Source organism: Boleophthalmus pectinirostris, unplaced genomic scaffold (assembly GCF_026225935.1).
Source record: "Boleophthalmus pectinirostris isolate CB_2022bp ecotype Guang Dong unplaced genomic scaffold, ASM2622593v1 HiC_scaffold_18, whole genome shotgun sequence".
In the NCBI taxonomy this organism is placed as follows: Eukaryota; Metazoa; Chordata; class Actinopteri; order Gobiiformes; family Gobiidae; genus Boleophthalmus; species Boleophthalmus pectinirostris.
In genome coordinates, this window is record NW_026571133.1 from 11455748 (window position 1) to 11474335 (window position 18588).

At 37.9% G+C, this 18588-nt stretch overlaps 1 protein-coding gene across 1 annotated transcript in view; it reads right to left on the reverse strand.

The window, feature by feature from the left end:
- The window catches only part of dock4b (dedicator of cytokinesis 4b), a 279898-nt gene that overhangs the window by 220881 nt on the left and 40429 nt on the right, over positions 1–18588 (reverse strand).

The following is an 18588-nucleotide window of genomic DNA, read 5'->3' on the forward strand; positions in this document are numbered from 1 at the left end:
TCTTTTGCAACAAGAACACTTGTAATTTAATAAAGACAAGATAGAGTTGAATGCCAAGATCCCCGTGTAGACAGCAGATTCCCTCATGTAGTTGCATAATGTGTCCTCAAATTACTATATGTTCATAGTGGCATCCTTAATGCCAAGGGTCTCCAAACCCCAGGCCGCGGGTCATTTGGTCCCGGGCCGCAAAAGCGCAAGCCCCCCTTCCATACTCCTGAGAAGTAAACTAGAACTAAAACTAGGACTAAACCAGAACTAAAACCAGAACTAAACCACAACTAAACCAGGTCTAAAACAATCAAAATGAGGACTAAAACAGGATTTAACCAGGACTGAACCAGGTCTAAACCTGGTCTAAATCAGGTCTAATCCAGGTCTAAACCAGGACTAAACCAGGACTCAACCAGGTCTAAACCAGGTCTAAAACCAGGACTAAACCAGGACTAAAAAAGATTGGAGACCACTGCTTTAGACGAATATTTTCTAGAAAACCCATATCAGGCTTGAAATTATCTCAATTAATGTTTTTTAATACATACAAGTCTTACAATGCCACTATTCTTTCAAAAAATAGTGAATAGAAAATTGATGTTGGCTTTTAATGATCCAATTTCATTCATGATGCAATTATTTGCATTTCTTAATAATCATTTGAGAACCAGCAAAAAGCACAAGACTAGACTAGAGATGACTTGCTTAAAGAAAAAACTACACCAAATTATGCCATCCATCCTTTGCTTAGTGAGGAAAAAAAACAGCTGATCCACTGTATGAATAAAACATAAACAGTCAGATTAAATGTAAATATAGGCCAAAGTGTGTTTAGCTTCATGCCTCATCGCCACACAGTAATCTGATGGGTGCAAAATCTCCCATTAGCTACAGCATGCATTACTTAGCCCACTGATGCTCATGTTCAGATTATAATCTTAATCCTTTTGGGTGGATTTGCCTCACCTGAATACATTTCAGTCTCATTTTGATAGTATCATCTGTGACTTGTCTGTGTAGACTGCCATTGTTCATTTCACCATTTTTTTTAATTTTTCAGTTAAATTTACAAATATAAATACAATAATTGGGAGTAACAGCAACATAGTGGTCTCGTGATACTAAAACCTCGATTTCCATACACCTGAAAAGACTAAATACTCAACAATTTTGATAAAACAAATACAATTAAGAACATTTGTTTATCAGACAATAGAATACCATTTTCAACACGAAACAGAGTGTGTTTCTTGGACCAGTCAATATCAAAACTCTTCAGAAAAAGTTAATTTTGATAATACTAGCCAAGGAATACTACTACTATGAATACTACTACTAATATTACTACTACGAATATTACTACGAATACTACTACTATGAATACTACTACTATGAATGCTACTACGAATAATATTACGAACACTATGAATATTACGAATGCTATTGCCATTGTAAATATCACAAAATAGAATAACTGGGACCAATCAGTATTAAAACTATTCAGTAAAACACTGAATTTTAAAAACTGTTCAAAATTTTCAAAAAGAAATACACTAGTTTTAGGCTATGTTTATATGAAGATGGTCTGAAAAGAAGACGCAAAAGTGGCGTCGCGTCTTCACTTTTTATTCAGCGTTTAGACAAGCATTTTCAGGAAGAAATCTGCTTGCATACAATGACACAAAAGTGTGTTGAATTCAATTGGCTTGTACTTAAAGCAACAAGGGCATCTTTGGACATACGGAAATTTTAATGTCACGCATTTTGATCAGTTACTCCTTCCACAAAATTGTCCCACCATCGACTGGTTCTCCCAGGTCTCGTCCATAGTCATCTGTTTCGCTTGTGATGAACTGGTGCATCCAGAATTTGACGTAAACGTGTATGCAACGTGAGCAGATCTGACCAGAGTTTTGCGTCTTGGGCAATGTCGACGGAAACGCTACGGCGGAGCATATTCAACTTTTTGGAGGGTGGTTTCAGATTTTTGCGTTTTTAAGCCCCAAAAACACCATCACTCCCTAAACAAAAGGCACTTCCAATAAAATATTTTGTCGTTTTTACCCGCAAGCATTGTCGTGTGAACAGGCCCTTAGACTAGACAACTAGGACTACTACTAGGACAACTACTACTACACGGTCACAAAACAGAATCTACACTAGTTTTAGAATGACTTTGAATGAGGGTATAGAATCGTAGATAATGCTACAACAAAAGCATCATTTATTGCTGTCTGAATTTAATAAGCTTGTTCTGTCCAAAAAGAGACCTAGAAGACACATGTATGATTTTATTGTGGGTTAGACACTGCCAAAATGTTGTCTTAAATAATCTGACAAATTGCTGACAAATCTTGACACCTCAACCACATTTAACTTTCATCTGAGTTTCAGCAGTGCATTTTCTCTTGTGCAGTTTAAATCATACAGACAGCAGTGCCAGCCAACGCATTCCTCCTACCATTTGTGGAGGCTGCAGACTCCGAGGCGAGGGCAAGGGAGGCGAAGAATCAAGTAAGGATAAAGAGAAAGATGGATGCACTGAAAAGTCCCGTGGATTAATCTTATTCAAATAGAAGAAAGTAAACTCCAAGGATAAAAGCTACATCTAAAAACCACTGCTATTGCTACTATTGTGGTTACATTCGCTCTATGCTGCTATCAAAACTTGCCCCTATGAGAACGACTACTACTATTACTACTACTACTACGGCGACTACGATGACTACGACTACTACAATTACGCTGCAAATACTGCTACTGCCACTGCTGCCAATATCAACACATTTTATTGCTGCAACTTCTTTTCCCTTCAATTTAACCCTAAGTTATTACTAACACATACCACTTGGGTACAGTTATCAAATTACTTTTTTATCACAGCTTTTAATAGAATGATAAAACAATAGAATTAAAAGGGCAAGTGAGAAGTAATTTGAGTTTTAGACCAGAAGTCAATGGACCACTTATATTATTAAGTACTTCACCACCACCCCAACATTTACCCCAACTTGGGAGCAAACTTGGGCTAGTCTAAAATTTGTTTCTAAACCTATACTCAACCAGAACTAAAACAGGACTAAAAGAGGACCAAACTGTGCTAAAACCAGAACCAAACCAGGACAAGATAAAATGTGTAAAAAAAAACAACAACAACAACACACTAAAAAATACCAGAAAATAGTACAATATTTCTTTAAAACCTGAAAACGTGTGTTCAACTTCCTGAGATAACGGTTTGAAAAGGGAGTGTAGTGTGAAACCACTGCTTTAATCAGTCCTGCTCTAGATCTGTTTCACTGAAACCTGCCCTATGGTCGAGTTTCTGAAACATCTCCCATCCGCCCAAAGATGAACAGAGAGTGTGGTGATCTTTATACAGGCAAAAACATCGAGCTGACAGGAAACCAACGCACTGCTTTATTCACACTATAATACACCAGGGCTGGGCTTCAATAGATTTAAGATAACGCTTTAAAAGATTTATGGGAACTAACAGAATTTTAGCAGACTCATCATTTTGTAGACATACAGTAAATCGACATATTAGTGCAGTTAAACATACGGAAAATAAATACATAAAAAATAATAATACTCCGATACTAATCCATGCCAAAATTAGTGTTGAAACTAGTGTCTAAACTAGATACTACTAAGTGTCAGTACTGAAAACTTAACATAAATTACACATATTTCAATCTTACCTGAATATTTTTTGAATTTATTTGATCTACTACATAATGCAGTTTTACTACAATTTTATGTTGGAAATTGCACTTCAAATGTTTTTCATCACTGCGGTATCAAAATCTGTATCAATACCAAGCAAGTACCAAAACTGAGTTTTAAACACAACACTTTGACAGACACTGCTGACAGGCATTAATGTTTAGGTTTAAGTGGCCTGACGCTTCGTGACAGGAAAATGACTGACACAAAATATATGCACTGACAAACTGTCCATCAAAAGTGAGTGAATTATTTATCGGGGGGTTAAATCTGAGTAAGTTATGTATTGTATAGTGCAGTGGTTCTAAAAAGAAAATTAAGTTTGGCATCAACCTTATATAAGAGATTAGCGTAAAAGTATTACTTATATTAGTAATAAGTCTTAGTAATAGAATTAATTATACTGTTTATGGTTAAAATCAGTAAATGATTATTAGGGGAGCCCTGTGTGATTTTTGCATTGATAGGAGGTAGGGCTGGGTATCATTCAGAACTTGCCAATACGATACATATCTCGATACAGTGATCTTACAATTCGACACGATTCAGTAAGATATATTTCAAATCGATTCGATACAGTTCAATAAAGAATAAAGCCTAAATCATGGCTGCGATCATAAAAGTCTTCGTTAACCCACTTCCTGTGCAAAGTGAATATGAAACACAAACATTTTAATCATCAAAACAGTGAAAATTTATCGCATAAACAAGTTTCTTTCCTCTCAAGTAAAAAAATTATTTACTAAAATATACCAAAGAATACTCTGGGCGATATATCGATACAGCAGCCCACAATATCAGTGCTGTATTATCACATTACACGATACGATAAACATTTTTGCACAGCCCTAATAGGGGGGCTGCAGCAGAGAATTGGAATGGCTGGTATACTGCAGTCTGTATGTCTATGTCTCAATTATTGTCCATCGGGTTGGACTGACCAATGAAATACTTTGTTGCTCAAATTTCACTTTGACTTTGATTGAAATGTCTAGTGCAATGTACCAATCATAAGAAAGTCTAAAAAGTACAAGTGACAGTTTTTCCCAGCTATTATCAGTATCGGCCCTTAACCAACTCAACAAGAAATCCCCTCTCATTGCTGCGGGCTACATCAGACCAGAAGGTATCAAGAGTATCCGCCGAGAATGACGAAAACCTGATGCAAAACATGATGAAACTAAATCAAGCCAAAAAATAGTCACGGACCAGTCTGAGCTCCAAAGGGCAGATATAACACACTATAGGAATAGCATTTAAATGAAGACAGCAGCCAGAGGATATTGTAGCCCCGCAGTCACTAAATCAATAGAATTTAATAAGCAGAGCAGGTACAAGCTGGAAGATGGGTTAGCATACATTTTTGTTTGTGTTAGGAGTCTGCTGGGAGATTTAAGCAGGATCCACAGCCCGGAGCAGGCAAATTCAGGGATGGAGAGATTTGTACTGACTGGAGACAGGTAGAGAGAGAACGAGGAAGAGTGAAAAAAACAGAAAGACAAATAATGTGAGGAAAATAGTGAGGATCGACAAACACAACAGAAGGATGAGCGGAGAATTACAGGAAGAGGCAGCAGAGATTTGTAGTTGACAACACTGCTACAAGTGAAAGCAGCGAATCTACGCACTGTCCATTATGAGACACTGGAGTCTATGGGGTCTGTGCTCAAGAGAAGAGTTTCACAGAGCGGTGTTGTGTTACATATTTAGCTAAACTGACTTGTAAAAGCTTTTCCCCCTTCTCATTTACCCGCTCGATGTTATATTTAGGGGCAGCAGCAGCTCAGTGTTTGTCCACAGACCTGAAGATTGGCGGTTTGAATCCCACTCTCGACGTAAACATCATTGGGAGAGCGGTCAAATCCACTAACCCACAGGTTGGCGGTTGCAAATCCAGCTCCCACACCGCACATGAATGCTGTTGTTGTATCCTTGGGCAAATTACTTAACTCCCCTCACCCCAGTGCCTGTGAATGCTTGTGCACGAATGTGTGTGTGACTGGGTGAGTGATCTTTGATGTAAAGCGCTTTGAACGTCTTGAAGGTGCAACAGTAATTTATCATTTATTTAAAGTAGGGATGTAACAATAACTGAAATATCGTGATATTGAATCGTCAAATTTCTCACAATTACAAGTCTCTTTGCTTAAATGAAGAGTTATGGTGCAGCAATAGCTAAAAAATTACAGAGAGAACTACATAGACCATGATCCTTTGCTCCATTTCAGTGTAGACTAAAAGAAGAAATAACAGTTCTAAGCACTTTTAAGTCTTAGTTCTTTGGATTAAGTTTTGTCAAGGCATTTTAAGAGAAAAAGTAGCATATTAGCCTCCACAAAATATCAGAATAAATATCGTACTGTGAGATGTATATCATGAAAATATCGTACCAAGGGATTTGGATATCGTTACATCCCTAATCCTGAGCCTCCCCACTATATCTTGAGCTTTCCCACGATATCGCAATAAATATTGTACTGTGAGGTTCATACTGTAATGATATCATATTGTGAGACTTGGATATCGTTACACCCCTAATTTAGAGTGATGCGTGTTTCATGTTTCAGTAATATTTATTCTCCTGCAATCAAGATGCCATAGTTCAGAAAATTCCCGCCCACAACTGAACTTCTTTTTCTCTTAAGCTGTGATAGACAGAGGATTCAACAGATGCCCTAAGACTAAACAACTGTTTTTTGTTTAACTCTGGATTACAGGAACAGTAGACCTATAATTCACATCAACAATGCTGTGTGCAAGCTGTGGCAGAGGTAACCAACCAAAATTAAACCTATTGTTCTGTTCAATACGTATTCTGTATTGTTGACGTACAATAAAATATTTAGACAGTGGATAAAGGAATGCATAATTAAATGTTTACTGCACCACAATAATGTAAGGGAAGGGATGCCCATGCCTCTGGGGCTTGGAAGGAAATGGCACACAGGAAGTGAGAGGGGTGCAAAACAACATGACTTAATCGAAACCACCGCCTATGTGGGCTCCTAAAGCATGTGCGCTGTATCCGGTTATGCTCAAGCCCCTGTGTGATAAACAAGACAGAGGACTCAATGGAAAAAAAAAGAAAGAAGAAAGAAATGCAAAAGAAATGCAATCATTAGTGTTAACATGACATGAAGTCAAGCTTGGACCTAATAGAAAAAGTAAATGTGTGTTATGCAAATTGTTATCAAAATAATGGAAAATAATCTCTATAATGCAAGAAAGTAAATGTTCTATTTAGTCGTGTTTCTGTTCCTTATCAAGAATAAATTTTGTACGTGAAAAATCTGGAATATTTTGACCAAATTAAAATATTACAGAAATTCTGATTCAAAGGTCAGTTTTGTACATTTTGTTCAAGTTTAACCTCTTTCCTGTCCTTGTTTTTTTTTTTTTGACAAATTTGTATAGTTTCAGTTTCAGTTACAAAAATAATTAACATTTCTTCTGTAATAAACTGTTAATTGATATAGCTATGTATCAATATAAGACAGAAATTTGGGGTGTGCAAAAATATCAAAAATATCCAAATATCTATATATCATGATGCTAAATTTGGTGATACAGTATTGTTATTGTGAGCTGCTTTTTTAGACATATCGCCAAGAGTATTTTATGCTTTCTTTAGGCAATTTTTTTGTAACCTCACTATCATGTTGCTCATTAAGTGGAAGGAAATGCAATGCACTTAACTTTGCACAAGTGGTGAACAACTACATGTATTTTCTTCATTATTTGTCTCCAAAACCAAATTGAAAAAACAGATTGTTTTGTTCAATTTTCGAAACTACGATGCTGAATTGAGCCAAGGACCAGTACTAAACCAGGACTAAACCAGGTCTACCAGGACTAAACCGGTCTCAGTCTTGGTCTCAGTCTTGGTCTCAGTCTCGGTCTCAGTCCCGGTCTCAGTCCCGGTCCCAGTCCCGGTCCCAGTCCCGGTCCCAGTCTGGTCCCCGTCTCAGTCCTGATCACCCATAGTCTACACGAGCGCACCTCCAGGCCCATGGACTCAGACCAGGACTGAGACTGGGACCAGACCAGGACTGAGACCAGTTTAGTCCTGGTTTAGTCCTGGTTTAGTCCTGGTTTAGTCCTGGTTTAGACCTGGTTTAGTCATGGTTCAGTTCGGCATCACAGTTTAATTCACACATTAAGAAAACTGAAAAAAGCAATTTTTTTCATTTTGGTTTTGGAGATAAATAATGAAAAAAGCAGTTGATTTTTTATTTTCCTATTTTTCACTTTTATTTTGAAAACTGAATGAACAAATGATACACAGACTGTGGTGGTTTACAAAGTTCTAAACCAACATGACTGCTCCTCATTCCTGTCTGTCATGTCCTTGTTTTAATGTTACTTTATTGTGAAGCGTCTTTGAGTTATAGTGAAAAGCGCTATATAAAACCGATGTATTATTATTATAATTTATTTTTTTAAACAGCAAGATAGCACAGAGTATCGTGCACTTTATCGATTATCACATGTATCAGCATATCATATTGTGAGCCTAGTATCAAGTATCATATTGAATCGCAAGGGACCTTGAGATTCCCCATCCTACTATGAACAACAATCGCATGCACTATTTCCAGTTATGTCCTTCCTTATGCGCCTATATAATCTGCAAACGAGACTGAACAAGTGGAGGTGTCAGAGTGGTCCCAGCAGACAGCACCAAACATGGGCCTCAATCTGATTAGCCACTTTCAGCCCAAGCAGAGAGCGCAAGACGGAAGAGCTGGTCACCCCAGAGAGCGAGGAGAGAGGAGAGAGGAGGAGGATGGAGGGAGGGAGAGGGAGATGGAGGAGAGGAAGGATAGGAGGATGTGCAGAAGATAAATAGCAGCATCGGTCCATGGGGTCAATATTGACTTCAACCTCAGCAGCCATTTTCATCTCATTACCACACAGATCATAAGTCTTCCATTAGAGATGAGGCTGACCGCGCATGTCTCAGGCCAGTGAATCAAGTCATCCTTATGGAGGGGCTGCTGCTACTGTGTAAACATGGCGACTGTCTGATCTATAAAGACTGAAGTTAAAGGTGCACCATGTAACTTTACTGGTGGAAGGCTGACGTCTGCTGGTCTCCGTCAACACATTGTTTTGCCTGGAATGTTCTAGAGTAGACTATGGCATTGTGTTTTTATTGCATATATATTTATTAAGGATGTAACAATAACTGAAATACTGTGATATCGTATCGTCAAAGTTCTCACAATAATATCGTGGACTATCACACTATATCGAATTACAAGTCTCTTTGCTTAAATTAAGAGTTATGGTGCAGCAAAAAAAGACAAAGGAAACTACGTAGACCATGATCCTTTGCTCCATTTCAGTGTAGACTACAAGAAGAAATAACAGTTCTAAGCACTTTTAAGTCTTAGTTCTTAATCTTAAGTCTTGTCAAAAAATTTGCATATTAGCCTCCACAAAATATCGCAATAAATATCATACTGTGAGATGTATATTGTGAAAATATTGCGTAAATATCGTAAGAGATTTGGATATTGTTGTATCCCTAATCGTGAGTCTCCCCACCATATCGTGAGCTTTCCCATGATATCGCAATAAATATTGTACCGTGAGGTTCATACCGTGACGATATCGTATCGTGAGACTTGGATATCGTTACACCCCTAATATTTATTGCCTTTTAGTTTAAACAAAATAATAGCAATACAAACATTGGCCCATTCATATATTAGAAACAGATAAACCCATTTCAAAATGTAAATATGCTATTCATTACAGCTGAAATCTGAAGTCCAGTATACATCAAAAAAGATTCGCATGTCTTGTCCTTATGATGAAACAAACATGTCAGGTAATGGAGAGGAACAAAACCAAGAGCCATCTTCTTTGCCTTTGAGTTTTAGAGAGGGTCTGGTCAGATATCCAATTCACTAGTAGACTTTTTCGAGCACAAAAAGCCAGCGTCCCGTACAATTTTCTATTATACTTGTCCTGCACAACCGGGTCAGTTACACCAAGTAATAGAAATAAAGGATTATTAGTCAAATCTACAGATTTTTTTTGTTGTATTGTTTGTCCAATCATTTGCCAGAATTTTTGCACTTTTGGACAAGACTAAAAACAGTGTGTAAGGGTACCAGTCTCACTCTTGTACTTCAAACACAACGGCAAAGAGTTAGATTTAAATGTATTGCGTCGATAATATCTTCGTCAATAAAGAGTCTTGAAATCATGCATTCTTTCTCGAAGTAGAGTCACCTTTCCACACGTCTGCCCACCTGCCCATCTCCAAGGAGTGAGAGACACTGGAAGTCACCTCTTTGATAAGGCATGGACTCTCTTCTGTTTTAGATATATGCACTGTCAAGCCAAAAGAACATAACCATACTGAAGAAGTTTTTTTTTTTTGGAGTAGGTCAGGTGGAAAGTCAAAAACTTGAAATAACTGAACATTCATCACACTGTTTCGCAAATTTAAGTGGCAATTTAATGCATCGTTATAATACTGTGCTGCTGCCAAAACTGATGTAGGAAATGTTGATGAAACGACGAAAGAAAGCCCCAGTGAGTGCAGTGTGTTTACATGTTTACTCAAATCTTGCATTTTTAGAACCAGCGTGAATTAGCCTAGTTTACCGATGCACAACACAAGAAAAGCTTCTAAAACACAGATCAGGCAGAGCAGATGACAGAGGGGATCCCAGCAGACCCACTCTCTGCTTGTTCACTTCACGTCCTGGCCTAGTGGTCCTCATTCAGCTGATCCTCTGGGGAAAATGAAACAAAGAATTCACTGACAGTCGAGAGAGAGAGAGAGGAAGAGTGTCAGGGAAGCAGTAGTAGGAGTCAACAACGTCTCACAAAATTTCGATTTCGGTGCTAAGGGAAAGACTCGATACTGTTTTTATTGAATACATTGATAATAAAAAACTAAATATTACTAGTATCTATCTCAGACAATGCAAAATTTTCTCTTCCTTCTCTGTACTCCTGCACTTTTGTAACCTCAGCATTGACAGATTCTCAGCTTTAGTAATGTGTTGAATGTCTCTACTAGGGATGGGCATGATTAATCGATTAATCGATAATTGATCATTAAGAATTTCATCGATTACGTTAATTTTAATCGACAAACCGAATGTAGGTTGCTGTGCGTAGCGTGACCAAACAGGGGTCTGTACATGTAGCTCTCTGCACTCAGAAGGAGCGAGACACAAACAGTCGGTCAGTCTGCAATGTACCGAAGCACAAATGCGTATTTAACGATGATTTGTACAAGAAATTCCACGCTTTCTGTTGCGTTCGGGACAAGTGTGAGTCCTTGTGCACAGTGTACAAAGCAGCACATATGTTTCGGTGTCCAGTGGGAAAAAGCTTTACCAGGTGAGAGTCGCACAATGTTGATGACGAGTCCCCACCTCCCACCCCCCGTATGGTGTCCTGGTTTTGACAAACGCAAATCTGGTCACACTAACCTGTATTCCACTGAATCATGTCTTTTAATCTGACAGAAATTGACCGCATCAACGCAACACAAGAGCTGTAGTTTTATCTTCGCTGAGTTTATGCAAATTAGCGATGCGGTTTTAAGTTTCGTTTCTGTGAGAGTTGCGCAAAAATGAATTAAACACGTTATAATGTCAAACGGATTGATGTGGCTCTAGAGTCGTTACGGTTTATATGTCGTAAAGTTGAATTTATTTATGCAGATTAGTAGTGCAGATAGTAATAATAATGATGATCATTTTAATATAAAAACGTTAATGATTAATCGATAATCGATCGTTAATTCTTCCGACGATCGATTAAGAAAATTTCATCGAATGCCCATCCCTAGTCTCTACCCACTCTTCACCCCCATTTCATGCTGCTACTGTCCGCAACTGGCAAGAAATGCAAGTATGTATTCAAAATATAAAAGACTTGTTCAATAATGGACTAGTTCAGACTGTTTCCAAAAGCCAGTCAATTATTTGTCTGCTTTTTCAGAAACATTTTGTACAGATTTTTACCAACCAAGTGCTTTGAAGTGAACAACTGAGCTGGTAGAATTTTTTGCAACTTTTGTTAAGTGAGGAAGACTATTTTGCAGCAAGGTCTTGATTTGCACAATAACTGATCCATGCTCATACTGGCAAATGGAATACTTCTCTTTACAAAATATCAAAAAGTTACACATAAAAAGGAATGATCAATATGGCAAATAATTTCTCTCACTGATAAAATGTTTAAATTCAATATTATTTTTCTTAAAAGGGACAAAAAATGGCAACATTGCAATAATAAATGCATGAACAAAAACAAGACACTAAAAAGATTTGGCCAATATACTGCTCCAAACCACAAAATAATAATGCATTAGTCTTACATAGCGCTTTTCCAGTCGTTTTACAATTTTGAGCATTATTCATTCACTCCACACTTGACGGTGGTCAGACGGTCCGATGGCGCTGTGGCTGCGTGAGTATCTTAACACCACCAACATTCACAGCACGCACATACCAGGCCCGGCTCTGCTTAGCTTTGGAGATCTGACGAGATCAGGCTTTGACAAGGAGGTTTGGCCACTTTTTCTGATAGAGGATTCGACTGTATATCCGCCATGTGTACCCGTATTAAAAAACCCATGCTGATCATTGATTTGCAACCGTGGCATCTAATTTTGATACAAATGTGATTAATGGCACAGTTCTGCATATAAGGCATGCTCAGTTAAAGCTGGAACTTTAAAAAAAACAGCCAAACGGAGCCATGTGAACCATGCTGAAGGCCACTGGGTACATTTCACATTTCATCTTGTTATAGCTCTACATGGGGCTGTGGCAGAGGAAGAAGCGACTCCGCCTGGCACACGCACACGAGCACCACACTACTATGCATGAATACAAAAACACCATAACAGACGGTGGAGATAGCCTCGGAGGAAAAGCCAGCGCGGGCCAACTGAAAGCACTACACAGGAAGAGGCAGTTAACTCTCAAACACTCTCTTGTACAGCTCAAGGACACCCAGATGGCAGGTGCTACACAAATACAAGCCACCGGAGCATACCTTATTATCAGAGCCGGCCCTTTCAGAGAACCACTGTTTGACTAAGTGAAGTGATCTACAGCTGGAATTGGATAGATCCACAGTGAGAAGGAAAGAACAATTTAGGGAATCCTGTGAAGAGGAAAGGGCACCGCTGTGAATGAAGAGTTTGAGGGGAATTAAGACAGTAGGCGAGCTGTAACCGAGACAGAGAAATAGATGAAAAACTGACTTTAAAAGGGAGCAGTTAGTTTGTGGTAATCGTGATATCAATGCGCTACTGGCAGTTTAATAGTGTGTGGCATTTCAAAACAAAAGAGAATGCACAAACAAGGATCCCCCGAGTAAAAAGTATTAACGCTCGTGACTCTAGGAATGCACGGAAAATTATTTATTTTAACACAAAAAGCACAGCAAAAGATACAAAAAAAATACCAAAAGTGTGTTGTAACTGTTATTTATCATTTAAAGTAACTAACAACTTTGAAAAATACTACAATGCGTTTTAGGTTTCATTGTCCTCCAGTAAATTGTCTTGATAACATACATATATCAAAATACGATATCAACTGAACCTATATCTTTGAACCAATATCTGATCTATCAAATATTGACACAGCTATCGGATACTAGTATCGAAACGGTTCATCTCTGCTTGACTTAAATGGGGTTGCAACATAGAGCAGTGTACCCCAGTGAGGGATGTAACAATAACTGAAATATCATGATATTGTATCATCAAAGTTCTCACAATAATATCGTGGACCATCACAATTATATTGAATTACAAGTCTCTTTGCTTAAATTAAGAATTATGGCTGGAGCAATAACAAAAAAAATGACAAAGGGAACTGCATAGACCATGATTCCTTTGCTCCATTTCAGTGCAGACTACAAGAAGAAATAACAGTTTTAAGCACTTTAGATTAAGTCTTGTCAAGGCATTTTAAGAGGAAAAAGTCACACATTAACAGTTTTATTAGCCTCCACAAAATATTGCAATAAATATCATAATGTAAGACGTTTATCGTGAAAATATCATACCGAGAGATTTGGATATTGTTACATCCCTAATCATGAGCCTCCACACCATATCATGAGCTTTCCCACGATATCGCAATAAATATCGTACAGTGAGGTTCATACCGTGACGATATCGTATCGTGAGACTTGGATATCGTTAAACCCCTAATGCCAATAATTACAAAGTCTGTGGTTCAATTTCTATCAGGGTACTTACTTAATAATAAAGTAACTTTTCTGGAGGGGGTTTTGTCACCATGAGCATTAACTTCTCCTGGAGACAAGTAGGTGGTTGATCCCTCACTAGAAAAGTTACATAGTACTGCTTTAAGACTGTAAATGGTAAGGTTTCATCATAATGTTTTATATGTGATTCTGAGGGCAGGACAAGAATTATGAACTTACATCAGTTACTTTGTGGGATAAAGTGAAAAAGCATGATCTAAGAGGGTCTAAGAAAATTATAATATGATTTTTTTTTTTTTTTTTTGGATAGCGCTGGCTCTTGTACATTGCTGTTAACCCCAGAACATTGTAGAAAAGGCATTATAAATTGGCATGTGTTTTGTTTAACTTGTAGTACTTTCTACAGCCCTGAAGAAATACGCTATAGACTGACTATACTCTCTCCCTCTCTATATCGTCTGTCAGTGTGGCTCTTGGCGTCTGCTCGTTGCTCCATGTGGTTAGCTATAACAAACACCGCCTTGCTCCACGCTCTGTTCTGTTTTGATTCCCCGGAGAAGTTGTTCCAAACTTTTGTGGTCTTCTGGCTTTTTCACTTCAATTTTCCTCTCTCTTTTAGCGGTAGCATAACATTTCTCTAGCCCCGAGAATAATCCTCGTTGATCCACCAATGGCATGCAGGACACAGCAAAATAACCCTGGCGACAGCTGAAGCCCTTAGCCCGGTTAGGAATGTGAGACCACGTGCACGGACAAGAGGCTATACATTCAAACACACAGCTCTTTATTCCAACACGCTGCCGAGGAAACCCGCCTTGTTTATATTTGCATCCACTTATGTCAAAACATGAAAGCCAATTTACCATGTTACTTGGAGCTTCTGGGCATTTTCCTGACAGCCTTGACGCGTATTACACGTTGCAGGAAGGAAAAGCTACTTCCTACAAAAGCCATTAGACACAATAAGAGATTTGGATGCTGTTTTATAAGCGCTGGACGTTTTTTATAGTCTTATAAATGTGAATTACTAAATATTTTTCACTGTTAGCAATAGGGATGCAACGATATCCAAATCTCACTGTACGATATTATCACGATATGCATCTCATGGTACGATATTTATTGTGATATTTTGGAGAGGCTTATATATAATTGTAGATAGGACACTTTTTTGCTTTTAAAATACCTTGACAAGATTTTGGTGTGAATTATTTCTGTCATAATCCCAAGAATTCAAGTAAAAAACATATCTCTTCATGTTGTCTGCACTGAAATGAATCATGGGATATGTAGTTCCCAATGTTCATAAGCTGTTGTTACTATAAAACCATACATTTAAGCAAAGGAACTTGTAATTTGATTCAATGTGAGACTTTTGATGATACGATATCACGATATTTCAGTTATTGTTACATCCCTAGTTAGCAGTGGTCCAAATTTACGCATCTGTAGCATCCTATAATGAGTTTATATGCACTTTTCACAACCAGAGCCAGAGCATAGTGTTGCCATCACACTAATACTAACAACAACTAGCATGCTAACAGTGCACTAACATTCCTTACAGGTTTGTGGATGAAAAACATGAGTTATAATTAGCAGACAGCACACAGACGTCTCTTATCACAACCTCCAAATTCCAGATTAGGTTCACCAGCACACTAATGCTAACAACAACTAGCATGTTAACAGCGCACTAATGATACTTCTTGGTTTGTGGGTCATTAACATGCATTATAATCAGCAGACAGCAGAAAGGAGTCTCTTACCACAACTTCCAAAGGCCAGAGGAGTTACAATACTAATAAGAGGAACTAAAATACTAACAACAACTAGTATGTTAACAGCACACTAATGTTATTTTTTGGTTTGTGGATGATAAACATGCATTATAATAAGCAGACAGCACATAGAAATCTCTTTTTACAAATTTCAGAGGCCAGAGGAGTTTTGCCAACACACCTGCGATAAAATACTAACAACTAGCATGTTAACAGCGCACTAATGTTACTTCTTGGTTTGTGGATGATAAATGAGTTACAATAAGCAGACAGCACAAAGGAGTCCCTTTTCATAAATTTCAGAGGCCAGAGAGGAGAGTGTTGCCATCACACCTATGCCATCAACAACTAGCACACTTCCTGGTTCACAGACAAACTCTTAATAATTAGTTACAGACATCACACAATGGTTTCATTTTGACTCTAAGACCTGCTTTTACAATATACCGGAGCAAAGACAAATGTCATTTTTTAATATGAAAAAACTGGGTGCCGCCCCTTTAAGCTCCTCGTTAGACATTTATATATTTCCTGTTGACATTTTTGGCCATGCGCTGCACTTGTGGCCCTATTATTTAAACATATTCACTTTAAATGTGTTTTTGACATCAATTATGGCTCCGTCTAACATGGAGCAGATGTCAGAAAGGACAGCGTGCCAACAGGCCATGCAGTCCAATCGTCACATCCAGCAGTTTTCAGATAGGAAAGTATGAGAATTATAGCGAGAACGGACAGATACTAGCGCATATGGTCATTCACTTTTCATATCTTGTGGTTTACGGAGAGAGGATCATATGAAAAGTCTTTATTTTGATTCTGAAGCTTAGAAGGACATGGTAGATTCCTCGCCGTCATATTTCTGTGCTCCGTCGCCCACAACCTGTCGCTGCAGTCGCTTCTCCATTCACTTGTTATTGTGGTTTTGTTTTTTCACAACTAGAGCACGGTAAAATATGGGAACATTTTGCTCTCAAAAATAAAATAGTAAACCACTCGATTTTCATAACTATCTGTTGTCACGATACTGAAATTTCAAACTTGATTTCAATACTAAGGAATCGACTTGATACTCAATATCGATTCCGATACCACAATATTAATGAAATTTCTGTCCTGTGAAGGTCAGTATCGATACCTGCTCAAATGAGTCTAGTTTTGATAATATTTCTGGTATTTATTTTCAATAATTTTGCCAACCTTAATAACAACATTAGACAAATACTATAAAAATTACACTACAGATAAATTTTGAAAACTTAAATTTTAGAAAAGTCTTGATCATTCTCAGATGTAGAATAAAACCACATGAAAAAAGTACTACTTCCTGCTTCTGAAGTGCAAAACTTGAGTTGACAAAAACACAGGTAATGCAGTATTCAGCTTCAAATTTAACTGAAAGGTTTTTATTCTGCATTCTTCTCTGATCTCTTTTAATGTTCATTTTATTATGTTTATTACATTTTTGATTCGTTTGTATTGTCATTTTAATGTCTTTCTTATTCTGTAAAGCATTTTCAATTACTTTATGTACGAATTGTGCTTTACAAATAAACTTGCCTTACCATGCCTTGCCTTACATGGGGATATTAAAGAGTCTAGTTTATATTAAAAACTTCTACTGGATAAAAATGACTTATTATTGTCATTGGTGTCAAAATGAGTAAAGTGTCTGGCTTTTCCTTTTATGTAAATCTCAATTTTAGTTCTGCGAAAACACTATTTGCATCAAGAGGAAATGTCAACAGCTGTCTGTCTGCGTCTTTACATCAGCCCATCAGCCCGACACAAATCTATGCAACTGTATGGAAAGAATAAACTTTTTTTTTTGCTTCAGTCATCCTCTACAATAAATAAATAAAATAAACACTGACAAGAAAAAGTCCCAAGTGCCTTCCTTGAAAGTTACTCAAGAACTATGGTCACACTTACCCTAATCTTGTACATTACAGCAGCCATACATCACTGTGAACAAAGGGACTGCTCTGCAATTAGTTTTACAATGGCCCCCGTCCTGTCAGCAAGCTCCTAATGGACGAGACTCCAACCAAAAGCTCCATAGACAAAACTGTACAGAGAAACACACACATACACACACATACAGAGTCTAAACTAGGCTAACTCAGATCTACCAACAAGATAGTAGCAGCCTGGAGACATATACTAGACAACCCTGTCAAAGTGATGGCAGTGCCCGGCTAATTTGCCCATAGACTGGTCCACATAGGAGAATCAATGGGCTGGAGTTAGAAAGTTGGGGAGAAATATGCCCTAGTTTTCAGATTTAGGTCAACAAGACTGGTGTGTGGCCTTTAAAGCTGTCTGTAATTAAATCAAACTTGTAAAAACAGCAGGAGGCTGGAAGGGAGAAGAAAGAGGTGGAACATGTCGAGGGCTGGCCAATACGGTGATATGGTATGGTATATATGTTCATTGTGTGTGTTTCTATTGCTCAAAAATACAATAATTCTTTCTGTGAGTAGGGGAGACTCTCCATAGATCTGAATTGTAATGTAGTGTAGTGTAGTGCTGTAACCTTCATGTCACCCTTGTGAGACATAGGCTTAATCTATAGATAAAGCCGTAAGATGGAGACAAGCAGGTGGCGGACCGTCCACTAGAAACGTTACACAGTGCACTTTTAATGCAGCTGTCTGCCTTAAGCACTGTTACTTTTTTCTACTCACTTCTGCTGTTACTTAACCTCTGTAAGCCTCTAAGTGAAATGTGGGTTTGACCAATGACACTGAAGTGTGAAATGTCAGAGGTAACTATAAATGTATTTACTTCTCTAAGAGACAGAAAAACACAAACTGTACATGAATTATGATTAAAATAAAAAACAAATCTGGTTCCAAGA